A 19,058-nucleotide genomic window follows, 5' to 3' on the forward strand; every position below is an offset into this window, starting at 1 on the left:
CATAATTCCACCAGAAGACATTTGGCAGGATAAAGCGGCAAGCAGGCAGAATGTTTAACACGCCGGGCAAAATGCTTAGTGGAATTTCGTCCGTTTTTAAGTTCTAAGTTTCAAAGACCACCAAGGTCGACTTTGCCTTATATTATTTCGTGGTCGATAAAATTCGTACAAGCTGAGCACAAAATTTCTAATGTGCCATAATTTGAAACCAATAATTGGCAGCATAAAAATTTGAATTTGTAATTAATGAATAAGGAAGATGTTGCACAAATACACAAAATTTGTTTGTTTTTGCAAACATTACGAAGTTCTGAAATTTCCTTTTTGCTGGTAAGCATGTATAGTATTATTTCATATTTGTTTTAGAAGTTGTTAGATTGATATTACCCGAGATTTATAAACTAAACATTTTATGAAGCGATATTTATTTCTTATTCGCGAAATATTATCATACCCCGAAAAACTTCATGGAATATAATTTTCTTATCTTCTTAGAGCGTATTTATGTATTACTTTGGGATGCAGGTATTGGTTTCAAGAAGTAATCTCACGAAACGTAGTGGAAGAAGTGTTTCTTCGTAAACACAACGTATTGATGCTCGTCGACAGTTTATTGGATGACTTCAAATTCACAGCAGCAGATTTTCAAATATGCTTTGCCCCCTAGTGGTCAGATATATCAAGGGAGATAATCTATTCTTCATAATATCTGGCGGGTTTAGAAGAATGAATTTAAAATGAAGAAGTAAGAAAAAGACGCCTAGATTACACATATTTCATTTTTTTATTTTGTGCATGTATTATAAAATTCTTAAAACTCGTCATCATTGATAATCCTGATAATCCTGATATATCGTTCTTTTCAAAAATCGTCACTATAATACAAGCTAAGATTTTAAAATTAATATTTGGATTTACCTTCATTAAATACATACAATTTACTGAAACTACATGACTACATGCCTTAGAAAATTTTCTGTCAAATGCAAACCTCACCTAAAATCTTATGTCATATTTTTATTATCGAATACATATACATATAATTTCGCTCGGTTTAAAGCACTTGTGTTTCTCAAACAGCATCTACATTTTAATCTCTATATTTGTTTTGTGGGCATTCCATAAATTTCTTCATTAGAAAGAATATCCTACATCATTTCTAGCCTCAGGTACATTGGGTAATTAACTCTTGAAATTTCTTCGTAAACTTGTCAAATTTAATATGAATCTTGTATTATTATAGCAGCTGGTGCCAGATTCGTAGCCTTGAGCCTTTGTTAGAAATCATTATTATAATGTTTCATTGAAAAATTGATTGCGAATCGGAAAAAATGATTTGTCATTCAACTTAGTTGCAGCTACTTACTTGCATCTACTGCCGAGGTGGAACTGACAATATATCATTAAAATATCAATATCCTAAATAACTGTGAATTAGTCGACAGAGACTTACCTAAATTCACGAAGGTGTACTTGAGTTGTTGCCGTTGCTGTAGTTTTTGCTGTTATCATCATCATCATCATTATTAATATTATTATCGTTTTTATTTCTAGTACTACTTGTTCTCCCACAAAGCTTTGTTGAACTTTTATGAAAATAGATTACAGTTGTCGACTTTTGTTAAAAGTTTAAATAAGGACTGTACTTAACGGAACGGAACCTCCAAATTGTGCCCGCTATGGCAGAATTGTTGAAATATATACCTATTTTCGTATGCTTTTGTTGTCTTGTAAGAGTTCTTTTTCTCGTGGGAGTTGAAAATTTCGATATGGCTGTTCAAAGAAAAGTTCATAGAACTACCAGCTACACGAAAAACACACGTGAACTAAAACAACAGCAGCAACAATAAAAATAATAACAATAATCACTACTACATCGGCGTATTTAATTACAGACAAAACAACGGTACAAGCAGCAAAATCAACAATAGCGACAGTAGCAAGCATAACAACTTCAGTAAGGAAATAATCATAACGACAACAAAGCAATGGGGAAACGCACCACGAGCAGCAATTCTTTTGCTGTGAAGGTGATGCCATAAGCAAAGTACCTCTCGCTAAACGAGGAAGGAACACGTTTGATACAAGAGAAGCAGCTTGTAAAAGTGAGTTGGAGGAGATCACCAGCCATTCTAGCATACGTTTTGGGAGCAACTGCAAAGAGGTTTGTAGTTCATTGGCGTACGTCGCCAAAATGTGGAAGCAGTGACACACGCTGTGTTGGAAGCAGCTTCGTGGTCAAAGTAGATTATGTACTCCGAGTAAGCCAGGTCGAGAGAGTGAAGGTTTTCTTTAAGGTAAAACCCTTCGCACTGTAGAACACCAGAGTTCCCAATTTGTTTTGATAGTGAATTAATCGCGGAGGAGTGAGGGTGGCCACAACCTTGTGGAAAGTATGGATGACGATGAAAATAAACTGGCTAGACATTTTCAAAATAGTTTTGATTAGGGACCGCCGGTAATTTCTTGAAATAACTACCCTGTTATTGCTATTGTGGCGCATTACCGGTTCCAATTAAACTCAACATTCATGTATATTTAATAGACCGAAGAACAAAAGTACGCAAGTAGGCCGACAATTAGGAGTATGTAAGGAGAAATTACCCTGCAACTCTTGGTGAGCAAGGTGATTCTGTGTCTGTCGGGTTCGTTTGTCCCACCTGGAGACATCTCTTCTTCCGTAGAAATTTTGTTACTATAAATTTCCCGATAAATGTTATTACTTAGCATTTACCTGGGCTCGAATAATTACACTCTATCCTTTTATTTCTGTTGCCCTCGAAGGAGCCTCAAATACACATCCGAGTATTTGTGTTTCATGTCGCAATAGGGTTAACTTTTGATTTTCGTCTATTCTACTTTGATATACACGGGGTTTATATGAACTAAAACAACAGCAGCAAGAAGATAAACAGCAACAATAATCACGACTGCATCGACGTTTTTAATTACAGACACACCAACGATTCAAGCAGCAACATCAACAATAGCGACAGTAGCAAGCATAACAACTTCAGTAAGGAAATAATCATAACGATAACAAAGTAATGGGAAGGACTTTGTAATTGTTTAAGAAACAATCCTTCCCATTATTGATCTTCATCTTATCGTTATTATTAATACGCCAATTTGTGTTTTCTACGTATCCGACGCGTGTGTCACGTTTAAGGGAAAGTATTTTTTGAAAAAAAAGTTTAGCTAGATCTTTTGTAATTTCTACAAGATATTTGAAAGTACGACCTTTGTGTTGCATTACTACTTCTCAAAACCTATGCCTACCGGTCCACCGAAGCACTAACGATCTTAATGGGAAAATTAAGATACTTAAATTTGACGCGTGCGCCGAGCAAGGAAGAGGGGGAAGTGAGAAACAAAGAGCGTTAGAGAATGAGTGGGAGTGGTTGAATTCCTTTGAATTCCTTTCTACGATTGAACTAAAATTAACACCTGGCTATTAAAAGTCCAACTACACACACCCATTTGAATTTCGCCATACACCAGATAACATGTTAAGCTTTATGTTCCGAAATTTAAATATTATACTTGTTTTAATCATTAAATTACACATCAGCTAAAAAAATATATATATATTTTGGCTTTCGAATATACCTTTTCTTTCTCTTTCTATACTGTTGTTAAGTTACAATTTCTCCGTTCTACTCAGGATTTTTCCAATTTCTTTTTCCTTGTATCAAGTAATGGATGAAAGCATAATAAAAATTAAATTCATAGAACCGAACAAAATCAAAAATATTCTATTTTTTCCCTTTCTTTAATACTTTCAAGAGTATGAGAGAGATTTGGCTGTTATTTCTAGCAAATTGAACAACCGCACAGAGTTGCTCAATTTACTCATTTGTTGATATGTATAAGAAAACAAAAACTAAAAGATACATACACACACATACACTCATACAAACACAAATATATATATATATATATGAATGTGTCTGTGTTTATCCCCCCCACCGCCATTGCTTGACAACCGATGTTGCTGTAACTTAGCTGTTCAGCACAAGAGACTGATAGAAGTATCACAAAGTTTACAGGGAATAAGTCCAGGGGTCAATATATTCGACTAAAGGGTGGTGCTCGAAAATGGCCACCGTCAGATGTCTGAAACAAGTAAAAGAATTAAAGAATACGAGAAAAACGTCCCGTACCACGAAACCAAGAGGATTCTCTGAATATGTACAATGTATTTTTAGACCAAATAGTAATTCTGTTTATATTTGAGTAACTGAGATATTTTGGTTGGATTATGTAGTTAACGGTTTTACCCTTCTTTGTATATTCTGTAATAGGCGCAATGATACTTCTCTAGTATAGGATCAAGTCCTGAAATTTTGCGGGGAGAGGGCCGTTCAAATATACTGACACCAGTATGCAACTGGTACTTAATTTATCGATATCGAAAGGATGAAAAGCAAAGTCGACCTCGACAGTATTTGAACTCAGAACGTAAAGGCAGACAAAATATTGCTAAGCATTTCGCCCGGCGTGCTAACAATTCTTCCAGCTCGCTGCCTTTAACTATCACAATAGAGAAACATTTTTCATTGTACAAGCACACCATTTATAGATGCTTACATTGCTTATATTTTCCGTGAACTTTTCACGGGTCCAGCTAGTTATAGTTATTATTATAACGCTGTTATATGCTACTTTAGTTAGTAGGGACCTTGTAGTGAGGTTTAGAGACTATAAGTCGCCTCAAAATCTCAAGGGTCGTTCATAGGATTCTTGGAGCATATAGTGCTGCATTTCTGCAGGTTGCTAGTACCTATCACAGTATTAATATCTTTCAAACTCAACGGGAACAGTTTCGGTGTTGTGCCAAGTACACTGGAATAATTGCCATCTTTGTTTTCCACAATCTCTTCATCACTCTGTGTATATTATGATAATTTCTATTTTCTCAGTTTCTTTGGATCCACTTTATGATCATACAATATTGCAATTCTATGATCTAACACTATTTATTTTTCTGCGCAATACAATCATATCTGGTGTATTTGCTTCAATAATCTATAATATTTATAGAGAAATACCACCAAATTCTATCGTTTTACTCCATTACAGACTCTGGCTTGTGTTCTTTCTACTTTTCTGTTACTCTGAATGCACACATTAACTGGAATGTCGCACACTCTTTTACCTAGGCGACCATGCATGCGCTTATACGTTTTTTGCTAACTGATTACATTCTGTAACATGATTGTTAAGATATTTGTTTTTTCAGAATATTTCTGTATGGATGCTAAGCCAGGGATCATTCTTAAATAATATTGAGTTCCTTTTTTGCTCAATCCAAGTGCTCTTACAATCACTGGTATTGTTACCGCCTTAAGATGCCATCAGTCTTCGATCTCAACGAGTAAATCCTCATGTTTGCCGAGCTTGTCAAATTCTTTTGCCGAGATATTATGATCATAAGCAATACTCATGTCGATCAATAATCAGACTTTATTATTTTGGTCTTTCACAACGTCATCTGGTTTATTGAATTTGATGGTTATCTCTGTATGTACTGGAAATTACAAGTTTTCTCTTTTTTTTTATTAACCACAACAATGTTTTATTGATGATCATGTGATCCTTGATACCCTGAGAACGCTTCGTACATACCTTTTGCTCCCTTGGTAGTATTTCTTCGTGTGTCAGAAAAGCTAAAATATGAACGAAAATAACCAGCGCTCTTCGTATTGTTTATTCACTTTTGTAAAGAGTTACGTCAATCCTTTTAAAATATCAAACTCAAGTACATTGAAATGATCCATTTTATGTTACACCGAATAAGAAATGGGACATTTGGAAATTCTGGGAATTACTCAAACAATCGGGTGTCTTAGGAAGATCGTAATTTAAATTATAGCTTTTGCCCATCATTCCTTCTTACAATTGGCTTGTCAGCCCTGTTAGTTTCGCTAGACCCCAGTGCGGAGCCTAATCGTAGGCCAATGAATTTTACAACGTATGGACGCTAGTTGCTCTCGTTCAGATTTTGGCTTTGAATTTCTATATAAATTTGAATTTTTATGACTTTTCATATTGAACTCGACAAAGAGACGCGTGCTGCCGAAATATCGTTCAGCCAATCAAATATCTATTGCAATCGCATCGCCCTCTTCGTATCGTCTATTTACTTTTGTGAAGAATTACTTCAAGCCTTTTAAATTATTATTATTATTATCATCATCATTATTATTATTATTATTGTTATTATTATTATTATTATTATTATTATTATTATTATTATTATTATTATTATTATTATTATTATTATTATTATTACACTCAACAGATTATACTATTTGAAAAGAAAAGAATCATAACATCAGGCCACAACAAGTTGCTTTAGATACCAAGAACACTGCTATCGGGTTACAGGAAGTAAAACTTAGATGCCAAGAACCCTCCCAATTATCGTAGCTGTCCATAGTAACACTGTTCTCTGCAGCTGTACTGAACTGGGTCTTATGCCTATTCCCTCTATCCATCTGTTCAGATCTTTAGGGATAGTTCCCAATGTCCCTATAACTACTGGGATACATTCTACCCGGAATTTCCATAGTCTCTGTAATTCAATAGCTAAGTCCTACTACTTTGCTATTTGTTTCTATACCCATATTTCTTTTTCATAATTTCGGACTGTAAATTCAATTATCTGGCACTTTCTACTGTCTTTATCTACTGCCACCAAATCAGATCTTCTAGCTTCTATTACTCTGTCAGTCTGGTCCCACAACATCTCGTATTTCTTACTTTCTAGGACTTTACTAGATTCATGTTCATACCATTTATCCATGGGTCTAAATCCTAGCTTTCTACAAAGCACCCAGCGTATTGCTCTCCTTAGATTGTCATGTGTTTTCTTGTATTCTTTCTGTGGAGGTACGCTACATTCACTTACTATATGAGTAACGCACTCCTCTTTTGATTTGCATAATCTACATTGGGAATCTTCTTGGATTTTGTCTATTTTGGATTTAATTATCATTAATGCTTTATCTTGTGCATCTACTAACAAACTTTCTTCTGCCTCTTCAGCTTTCCATTCTGCACCATAACCATGTCTCACTACTACTATTTGCAGAAACTATCATGGGGAATCTAACATGCAACGCCTGCTTCTGCCGGTCAGATAATTTCCTTTTTTTTTCCTGGTTTTTATGTTCGTTTGTTGTTTTGGTTCCCCTATATTTTGCTACGACTCTAACAGCTTTTAACACACTTTCTTCACTGTTATCTACATAGGAGTCTATATCTGCTCTAGCTAACTCGACGCAGTTTTCCATTGATATTAACCCTCTTATACCTTCCTTTCTAGGTAGGTATAATCTTGCTACTCCTGTCCTTGGGTGGAGTCCTCCATTCATATTGAATTTCTTCCCAGTTCTTTTGTCTATCTTTGCCTATTCAGTTTTTGTCTAGACTACAAAAGCTGCTGAGTATCTGGGTAATGACACAGCCTAAGGATTTACAGCCTTCACTGGATTCAGGCCATTTAGATTTGACTTCATTAGCTTCCTTACCCTTCTGATTTCGTTTTTGTTTCTGTTGTAAAATTATGTAATCAAATACTCCTAGATACTTATAACTCTCTCCTCCTTTTTATGATTTTAATATATGCCTATCTCGTAATTGGATACCTTCGCTGTTGACTACATGTTCCCTTCTCATGACTAATATTGCACACTTATCTACGCTAAATGCCATACCTATATCTTTCCTGAAGAGTCTAACAGTCTCCATTAAGGAATTTGTCTCTTTTTCATTCTTAGAACAAATGATTCATTTTTCTATGAGTATTTCTGAACTGATACCTTGCCTTTGGTTTCCTTAATTCTACACTGAGGGAAATAAAACATAAAACAAATATTAAAGGGGGCGACAAGTCCCCTTGAAATTCCTATTTCGATATTAACTTTCCCTAAGAGTGCCCATATGCTGTCAGGTCCGTCCTCCACTTCGCCATACATTTCCCAAGCAATCGCCCAACATTCGATGCAATACCAAATAGGTTCATACATTCAATAACACAAGTATGTGGGATCATATCGTACGCCTTACGATAATCCATCTGTGACATGGCTTTGCTAGGAGTTGATCCTTGGTACCTCTATACTTACACTTGCAACCCTTCTGCTCATGTGTCAAGACTCCATTTGTTCCAGATGTCGGTTCATCTCAGTTAATAATTCCCACATGCTTGGCGAGCAGGATATCGGCCTGTAATTGTCTACCGTGTTGCCTTTCGATGTTTTTCAACGACAACACTGTCTTACCCATTGCCAACCACTCTGGTGTTACTTGGTCGGAATTTAACAAGGTGTTGAGTTGTGCAGCTATTCGTGCATGACATTCACTAAATCTTTTGATCCAGTAGCCTTGGATCTGGTCCCAGGGCCTTCCAGTTGCTCATTTCTGTGCAGATTTCCTTCAATTCCCTAACTGAAATCACCAGTTCTGCCTGGTTTGGACAGACTACTGTTTGTTTCAGTTGTTGCAACTATCCAGTATTCTTCTTGTGCTTCTTGTCTTTGCTCCAGATATCTTTCTAAACCTTTGACTTTCAACGTTATCAGCTATCGACTTTTTATCTGTACACTCTCCATTTATTTCATTGTAGAATCACTTCTGATCTACTCTGATTAACATAGTCTGTTAATATCCCATCATTTTCTGGGTTTATCTAACCATCTGTGCTTCCTTTGCAACGGGGCGCTGTTTCAGTTCCTCCATTATCCCTTGTAGGCCCTGTCTTTCAATATTATACTTCCTGTTCAGCGCCCAGTAATTTCGTCCACTTTTAACCTCCCCCTTTTCTTTTTGGTCTAACACAGAAATGTCCTTCGAGAGCATATTCTTCTTTTCCACCATGGATCTTTTCTGTCTTTACTCCCATTATATTTCTTTTTCTTGACATCAGCACCCACATTTCCCGCTACAACAATACTTGCTGCCTCGAACAAATAATTTGTTTCTGTGATGTTTTTCGTCTGATGTATTTCAGAATTTCATTGACATATTTCGTTTCTTGGTTTAATTTCCACCAATCAACCTTTTGAAGTTTGCAAATAATGTCACTATCGTTTTCCTGTAGTCTTACCTTTATTCTGTCTAGATTACATTTTGCCCATCTGTCATGTCACCATCAGTTTTGTTATCTTCTTCCAAACCATCTATATGTCTCTCATCGAGCAAGCTATCACTGTTCCTTTCCTGTGGTTTATTATAGATTTCACCTCTGTTTTCTGCTACGCGATTACTTTTATCAGTAGGAACTATATTTTCATTGTTTCCTCTGCTGGTGTTTCCTAATGCCCGTCTTTTGATAGCTTCGAGCTCTACTCATGTGAAACAACAAGTTTATCTTATTACTCTAGCTTGGTAATATAATCTCTGTTCTATGAATTGAAACAATGCTCTTTCTCTCCATTGATCATACGTTGTCGATATCTGCTAAGATGAACTCCATTTTCGTCTACAGGGTTGCTCAGGTAGTAATACTCCATGACCATAGCATTGATTCGTTTGTTCTATCTACGCCGTGTGTGGTGGTCCCTTGCTGGATAATGATAGGCTGGTGTCGGACCAGTATCTCTGAGCCTGCCGGGTGTAACAATTTCTCCATCAAGGGCTTCAGTTTCATTATTATCAGTATTTCACAATATTTTTTTTTATTTTCACTCATATGAGGTAGCGGTTATTAGGTTGCACAATTACCAATGTTTTCACTGGGACACCATCACGAGATGTATCATCAATCAAAGCATAGTGAGATTCCAACCGCTTCCTTGCATTATTATTATGATTACCGATATTATTACTTTCATTTTATACTACGATTTGTCATTGTTAATATTTCCTCTGATCTGACATTGGTTTTGGCTAAATTATCATCATTACTACCATCACCATTATTACCATCATTATTATTTCCATTTATTATTAAAAGAAATTATCGAATATTGTTTCGTCTCAACTTTTGTCTTGTACTTGAGATGATCATAAATATGTGTGTATTCAAAGGAATAGTGGAAGCAAGAGAGACAGCTTGATGGATAGATTAAATTCCACAGGTTTGTAAATAGAATCGGTAGATGGGGAAGAGATCAGTAATGGGCATTACTGTGCGATAAGCCGACAAAAGTAGCCTCACACCCTTGGGGTCAGCAGAGGTCAAATGTGTTTATTACTGCAAGCGATCATTGAGAGCCGTGACTTCTTGAAAAGAACCGATTTACCTTGTTTTATTTTTAATTACTGATGGAAAAAAAATGATTATACATACATACATACATACACACACACACACACACATATATATATATATATATATATATATATATATCTCCTTATTATTATCTTTATTCTTCTTCTTCTTATTATTATTATTATATCGTTCAGCCAATCAAATATCTATTGCAATCGCATCGCCCTCTTCGTATCGTCTATTTACTTTTGTGAAGAATTACTTCAAGCCTTTTAAATTATTATTATTATTATCATCATCATTATTATTATTATTATTGTTATTATTATTATTATTATTATTATTATTATTATTATTATCATTATTATTATTATTATTATTATTATTATTATTATATTATTATTATTATTATTATTATTTTATATAACTGTTCAACATTCGATATTATTATTATTACTCTTATTATTTACTTTTAATCTGCATGTATGTTACAATCACTCGCCGAAACATACTCAGCGTCCTAGGGTGGGTGAAAGATAAGACATGTTACAGTGTGACTGAAAAACTGGGGAGGGGGTGTGGCAGGGACAGTAGCGAAATACCTTCATGTAATACAACACAGACATTTAAATTGATAGGGCTTTTCACAGTATATGGGCAGTACATGTCAGCACAATCTTTTGGATTTCTCTGAGACATGATTCTCCGAAGATATTATCTAGATGTTTCTGATATCCCTTTCTCATCATATTTGGGGCACCCGCAATAGCAGGAACAGTACTCGCTTTAAGACGCTACTTTCTGTATTTCTATTTCCAGGTCCTTATATTTATCATCATCATTAATATTATTATTATTCGCTGCCGCCATGTCATTATTATTATTTTATAATTGTTCAATATTTGGTATTACTATTATTGTCATTATTGTTGTTGTTATTATCATTACTATTATTAATCATTTCATTATATGTAGACGCCTACGAATTATAGCTATCTGTATATTGTCCCCCTCAGCCTCATCATCATCATCATCATCATTATTATCATTATTGTTTTTGTTGCTGTTATGAATCTTTTTCTTCTTCTTCTTCTTCTTCTTATTATTATTATTATTATTATTACTACTACGACTACTACTACTACTACTACTACTACTACTACTACTACTACTACTACTACTACTATTATTATTATTATTATACTTATTGTCATTATTTTTATTATCATTATTTGCTGCTGCCATGTTCGGGTTTTTTTTTCATGTAGCTCGTCGAGAATGGATTGTAACATCTTTCATCTACTTAAGTACAATTTTCATATAGTGCATAGTCGATCCTTTTACACTCTGGAGACTATTATATCATGTTCAGATGGAAAACGCAGTTTTATGTTGCAAGAGAAATTTTCACATTTCAGTCATGTTTAGGTATGTTGCTTCATATGACGATGCAGCGAGATAAATCAATTTAAGACAAACATTGTTTGAAATAATTTTACACCGAGAAAAAAATATCCTCAATCAGTTTATTTGCAATCGCATCCTAGGAGATATATTAATATTTCTTTAGGGAATAATAATCTTGAGAATTGTTTTAAGGGTTTGTTACAATCAGACAACCAAAAAATCAATATAAGCACACATACAATGTACCGATAAAAGTTTGAGTGGTGGACGAATTCTGTCGTTTGGAATCATATCTTCCAGCATTTAGACAAAAGGGAGACACATGTTTACTTTACACGACATAACGTAAGTACGTCTCTATGAGACTTAGCAACAGTTCTAAGAATACATCTGAGAACATAAGTTTTATCTTTTCCGGCTGTTATTGCAAACGTTTTAGGACAAGAAAGAGAAGGAAGTATAAAGGGATCAGGTTTTTGCATACTACACAATATAGCGAACAAGTACGAATGCAACAAAAATTATACCTCAACAGAAGAAAACTGATGGACACAACTCTTTCTGTATTGAGAGAAAAACTCAGGGAACTACGAAACGACATGACGTATGAGTACAAGAAGCTCACTCTGCTTTTATGGTTTTCTTTTCTTGTTATATCCTTGATTATATATTATTCCATATCCGTGAGAAGCATTGCATTTATATTTTCTGTTACCGTAAGACTTTCAAGTGACCTCACCCCCATTTCAAGTTACCTTCCGGTAATTTGAAGTCATTTTCAAATTCCCTCTTCAGTGTTCACATCACCCACTGTCTGATTTCACTAAAATGATAAATTTTAATGCTTACAACACCTGATAAGTTTTGTACCATCAAGCTCGTATAGTATTCATGAATGTAAGCTAATCTTAAAATATGAAAACCAGTCCTGGTTTATAAACGTTTGGAATTTTTTATGAAGTCTTTTGCTCTCATGCACTATCATTTTCTCTATTGATTATTTGATTTAATTTTAATTCTTTAGTTCCATTTGTATTATTCATGTTCCAAAGGTAATGCTGTCATTTTTGTACTATTTACTACGAGACGTATATTGTAGACCAACAGTGTCGGTTTCATAATAGTTTATAGTTATAAATACCGTATACCAGCTTATATTTGCTGTAAATTTAATTCTATCAGATATTAGACTGATGTAAATATAATTCTATCAGTCATTAGATACTGAATTCTAAATGTAGTCATTATTTTAATGTTTAGTCATGCTAGTTCGCTTAGTGTCCAATTCGACATTATATAACTGGAAACTATTACTGGAACAAACATTTAAAGGGTTAATATAATGCGACCAAGATTTTCCTTTCTTAATTTTCTTTCAATTCTGTCTGTTCTACCTTATATAGTTTATTTATTGCTAAGTATCTGTATGCCTGCAATTGGTCAACGTCTTTTATCTCACTGCCTTTATGTAGCAAGATATTAATATTCCTATTAAATTTGCTTTTCTTCGAAGATGCTTTGTCGCACGTTTTTAAACCAAATCTCGTAACAATGTCCTGTCTGCTATAGTCTATGAAGTTGTTTATCATTTGAAGCATACAAATTGCAATCATTCACATAGGAAATATGGTTGATTATCTAATAGTTATTATAATGTTCAAATCTAGTTCTGTTTTAACTCGCTGGTTAAAAACGTAAGTGCCAAACATATTAGGAATGGAGAAAGAGAGACTTCTTGAACTATTTCGCTCTTAATGCATAGTTTTATTTACTACTAGTACTACCACCACCACCACCACTGCCAGATCGCCGCCTAAATCTACTACTAATACTACTACCATCACTAGCCTAATACCCGTCAACTTGATTGGCTCTTTTAGATCATTGTGTAGATTTTATAAAATTTTGCTCAATGGATTCTAAATGAATGTCGTGCATGCATAGCATAGGATAGTTCATAAGAGCACGTATTAATTTATTTGTGTACTTAAGAGGAATATGGAATATGAATTGTCTTGCATAGGGTTGCTAGAATGATAGTTTAATCTGACAGTCCATTAATCAGTTATACACAAGGTTACACACACGTAGGAAGGGAGTTCAGCGTCAGTGTATGTGTATAATTCATAAAATCTATGTTCCCAGTGCACACTTTTGCTTCACTCTTGCAATTTATCAAGGCTATAAATGAGTTCTACTTTCTAATCCTTGCCTGGTTTATAAACGTTTGGAATTTTGTATGAACGCCTTTCCTCTCATGCATTGTCATTTTCTCTATTGATTATTTGATTAAATTTTAATTGTTTAGTTCCAAAAGGATAAGACAATTGTTATGCTGATGACGTCTATAGAGATAGAAACATATATAACTGTTTGTTTTGTTATCTTCTGTCAATAAACCAGCCATTCTCTTTAATGGTATGTCAGTTTTGAAGAACACTTAATTCTTGAGACCATCTTCCATTCTCATACGGATCTTTTCTCATTGGGTAGTAATTGTAACACATCCGCTAGGGGCGGACGTAATTTTGATAATTCAAAAGTTTATGTTGCATACTTGCTAATATATGTGTGTTCCATTTATACACAGATACACACACACACACAGACACACACACACACACACACACACACATGTCCTTGTAGACATATACAAAAACGCTTACACAAGTATGGGTACTTGTATGTAAATATATGTGTATGGGTGAATGTGAGTGCGTGTGTGTGTATTTATATTTATATATATATATATATATATATATATAGTGGCATCCAACACACACACATACACATAAACACACACACATATACAGAGAGAGTGAGGGAGAGGGAGAGATAGCAATGAAGTTAGAAGTAAGCTTGAAATAAATATGTTTACTTTCGGTACAATGCCTAAGTTTGTTTATCTCCTTTACAACCTCCCTGTCAGCACGATTTAGATTTCACGTGTATCCATTCTTGACGGCGGTATTCCGAGTTTATGTCCAAATCATATTGAGCACTACTATGTGATTATGAATATATATATAGGCGAAAGCTTAACTGTGTTTTAAGAAGTTTGCTTCCCAACTACATAATTCTGGGTTCAGTCCCACTGAGTGGCATCGTGCGTGAGTGTCTTCTGCAATATCCTGATACCGACCAAATCGTTGCGAGTAGATTTGGCTGACCGAAACTGAAAGAAGGCCGTCATGTATATATATATATATATATATATATATATGTATATATATATATATACATATATATATGTAAATATGTGTGTTTAGAGAGGGAGAGAGAATGAGAGGGTGAGAGAAAAAAGAGAGAAAGAGAGTGAGATAAATGGATAGATAGAACGACAGATAGATCTATGTCCTTGCCTGTGTTTGTCTCCACCACCACTTGACAACCTGTGTTAGTGCGATCCTGTTCTCGTAATTTAGACGTTCGGCATAGACATCGATAAGTACAAGGTGTATAAACAATATTAGGGGTGATTCGTTCGACAAAAATTCTTCAAGATGTTGTTCCAGCATGGTCGCAGTATAATGACTGAAAGAAATAAAAGGTTAAATGATATAAAGTATGAACATTTGAAATGTGCATTGAAGCTTGTTTTTGGGTACTGTGCTGTTATGTTTATCATTGAAGACATCTAGATATACAATTTACATGCCTTAGAATTGCATTTTGGATGATTGACATTTATTTAAATTCATCTCACATACCTATCAATTTCTATATATTTTCTACTTTCTAAATTTCTATTTTTCAGCTCATGCATCTGGAAATTATTGGATTGATAGAATCAAAGGTTCCTCAGATGATCGTCACAATGAAAAGCCTAGCAGTAAACTGTTCCTTGCAACACTGGCATCATCAATATAGATGACACACTAGATCAAACAACTCGACTTGAAAAAAAACAAAAACAAAAACAAAAAAGAAAACAAAATATTCTGCAGAATCAAGCAAATTGTGGATGTCGTACTATTTTAGTTAAAACATTTCTATTGATCAATAGGGCATTGCGTATTCGCAAGAAGAATCCCTGTAGAAATTATTTCTATTATTTAATTGCATTTAAAAATTTTGTATTCTTTCCCAAATATCGAATAAGATATATTCATATATTATCAATCATATTAGTACGATATATATATATATATATATATATATATATATATATATATATATATATATATATATATATAAATATACATGTATATATCTTCGTAAAAATATACAGAAGCATACAGATTTGATTGTGTAAATAAGTATATATATATATATATATACATACAAGTACGTGTAACGCAACATATATATACCAATATATGAACATTTTTTAATAAACATATATCTGCATAAAAGCTAAGGATTTTGAACGACCTCAAAGCAGAAAGGTTTTGTGAGGACAGTCTTTCCATACACATAAAAAGACAAATAAATATATTACACGAGAAAACACATTGAAGTCTGCATATTGCTTTATATTATATAAAGGAAGTCGGTGAAATATAATTACTGATTTATTTGGTTCACACAGATAATTATAAAATTTCAAAATCTGAAGTTTCCTGAATTCTCCCTTAACCAATAATGGAGTAAAAGCGTCTCGCGGAGAATCTGAAAAGAATATTTACACACGACAAAACTACGCACGACTTAGACTTTCAAAAAACGAGAAAGTGTGCTAACGCAATATATATATATAATTTATATGTGTGCGTGTGTGTGTGTACATATATACATGTATATATTAAAGACCGTGTTTATATAGTCATGAATCAATTATTAACTGTTACTTTCCTATGCATTTCTAATTACCCTATTTTCATGATCAATTCCATGTCCATACCTTATTAGATTTCCCTTTCACGGAATCTGTTGTATATTATATCCCACACTGTGATTATATATATATATATTATATATATATATAATATATATAATATATATATATATATATATATATATATATATATGTATATATATGTATGTATATATGTATATGTATATAGGTAACTGGAAATATAACGCAGCACACTATAAATATAACCCATGAAACAAGCTTGCGCGGACATTTTAAAACGATTTCTGAAATAACATTATTCAATAGTGATTTATATTTGTTGAATAAATTAATTCAGTCTGTATAACTGCATATGTAAAGTATATGCATTCAGTTTTATAATAGAAACCAGTTTAATGATTTTGGATGAAACAAGAGCGTCAGTTGTAGTTCATTATGTATGCATAAAAATGGGGGCAGTTTCGTTTAATTGAGAGCTGTGTGTAGAGATAAACAGGAAAGAACAATATCAATGCGTATAGACGTTCGCATAAGAAAAAGAATCTTCAAAGTTAATCTATGTAAAGTCAATTTAGCATAAAGTAAATCGCTGAATATCCATTAAAAAGCATGTGGTTATTGTATTATTATTATGTCATTTGAAACTGTTTTGTATTCGCCACAGCGATTTGATCCGGCCAAGAGGATCCATAACACACCGCGTTTTAAATCTAGACCCCCACATCAATATGGAACGTCCGGTTTCAAACCTATCTCCTGCTCAGGAGTATTATCGCCGGATGAATGTAGACAAACGCACGCTAGAAAAGATGCGTTTTGGTATTATTCTTACGCTTGGGACGATTACATTGATTGCTTGCGTCATCTATATTATTTACAGATGTACACGCAACCTCCTCATAGACCCAAATGAGGAACACAAAGAAGCAGAACGGGAAACTGAGGAGGGAACAAGGAGTCGACTTCTGAAGAGAACGTCCACAACGGAAGTGTGTACTATTTCTAACGCTGAGTTCTATGTTTGAGGTTTCTCATAACAGTATAATGGTGAATGCAAGGAGAAGACTAGCACTCAAACTGAACAACTGTTTGGATGTGAGCGCTAGTATTTAGCTGGATGAGAAATCCTAAACCTATCAACAATGCAAGTCAGACTAGGGGTACGGAACTGCCAGACGAATAGTGTGAGAAGAAGCGACATAATATGGCATTTTCGAAGAAAAGTTACCACATAGTTTATTCAACTAGTGGTAGGATATATCCGACATGTAAAAGTGTAAATAGAAATCATGAAACCTAAGTAAGCGAATTCACATGTAAAGGATTATACAAATTTACAGAGGTGCAAAAGCGTTTTTCTGTTTCCAGAATACGCATATGCACATACATATATTTATATACATATATTTAGGTATATATTTATATTTACATATGTATGCAAGCATATATATTATATACATATTATATATAACTTAATACATACAGATGACATATATAAGTTTGTGCACAGTTTCCTTCGTATATGCATAACTTAAAAATTTACAAATGTATTAATATTCAGTATGTTTATTTGAAAATATAGCAAACGTTTTGTATATATTTATATATATATATGTATATATACATATGCATATATATATGCATATGTATATGCATACATATACATATATATGTATATACATATAGATATGACTATATATTTACACACACACACACATATATATATATATGCATATATATGCATATGACAAAGCATTTCTGCATGTATACAGACCTGTGTATATTGTTAGTAATGTATACATCGATTTGTGTATATATAAATGTAGAAGAGTCTGGAAAAGGTTAAACATGAAATGACATGACATGGACGACTTCACCAAATCTAAAATTCTATTTAGCATTTGGTGTTTCATATATTAGATATTTGTACAGAAATTAAGTGTGTACATTGCCGGAAGAGAATGTAAAACAACTTGTTGTTTTTCTTTTTGTAATAGTATCCATGCTGCTATTCAAATATAACATGATATTAATCCACAGTATTAACATAGTCTAGAAATGGATGACACAGTGTACAGTAATTAAAACCTATTGTAAAACAGTATTATAATGATGAAAAAAATCAAGGTTTCAGAGAAAATTATATCGTGTTCGTTGGTTTTATGAGAGAATAGTAAAAGGAAGTGTTATTTATTAAAATTGTTTATTTATTAAAAATAATGATTGTATTAAGTAAAACAAATTCAATCTTGGTGATATTGTTATTAAATTTTCTTTCAGTAATGATTTGCTTAGTAAACTATATCAGCATTGACAACATCTGAAACAACATTCATAACGTCTCCAGGAACAATGATAAAATAAAAAGCTACTACTATATGAACTTGCGTTTATCAAAGTCATAAATTTTGAAGACTATTTGAAGACACTGTGAATATTTTGGATGGTTGTGGTTCCTGGAGTTAAATTTACAATTGTGGTTGTTTTCACTGTTGTTGCTGCTGATGCGGATGAAACTACCGCTGTTTTCTTTTCAATATGCTGGTGTAATTATTGTTGAACTTGTTTTTATTACTACATTTATTGGTGTTTTTAGTGCAGTTACTTGGTTATTATTTAGTTACAAATATTGCT

General features: G+C 33.6%; 1 long non-coding RNA gene across 1 annotated transcript in view; it reads left to right on the plus strand.

Annotated features, from left to right (window-relative positions):
- LOC115217110 overlaps positions 1–15,563 on the plus strand; it is a 137,175-nt gene extending 121,612 nt beyond the window's left edge. Inside the window, exon 2 of the long non-coding RNA XR_003882158.2 lies at positions 15,384–15,563. This is a non-coding gene — a long non-coding RNA (uncharacterized LOC115217110). The remainder of the gene's footprint in view (positions 1–15,383) is intronic.
- Positions 15,564–19,058: the final 3,495 nt, after the last annotated feature.

The sequence above is a fragment of the Octopus sinensis genome, linkage group LG1 (assembly GCF_006345805.1).
Source record: "Octopus sinensis linkage group LG1, ASM634580v1, whole genome shotgun sequence".
Classification (NCBI taxonomy): Eukaryota; Metazoa; Mollusca; class Cephalopoda; order Octopoda; family Octopodidae; genus Octopus; species Octopus sinensis.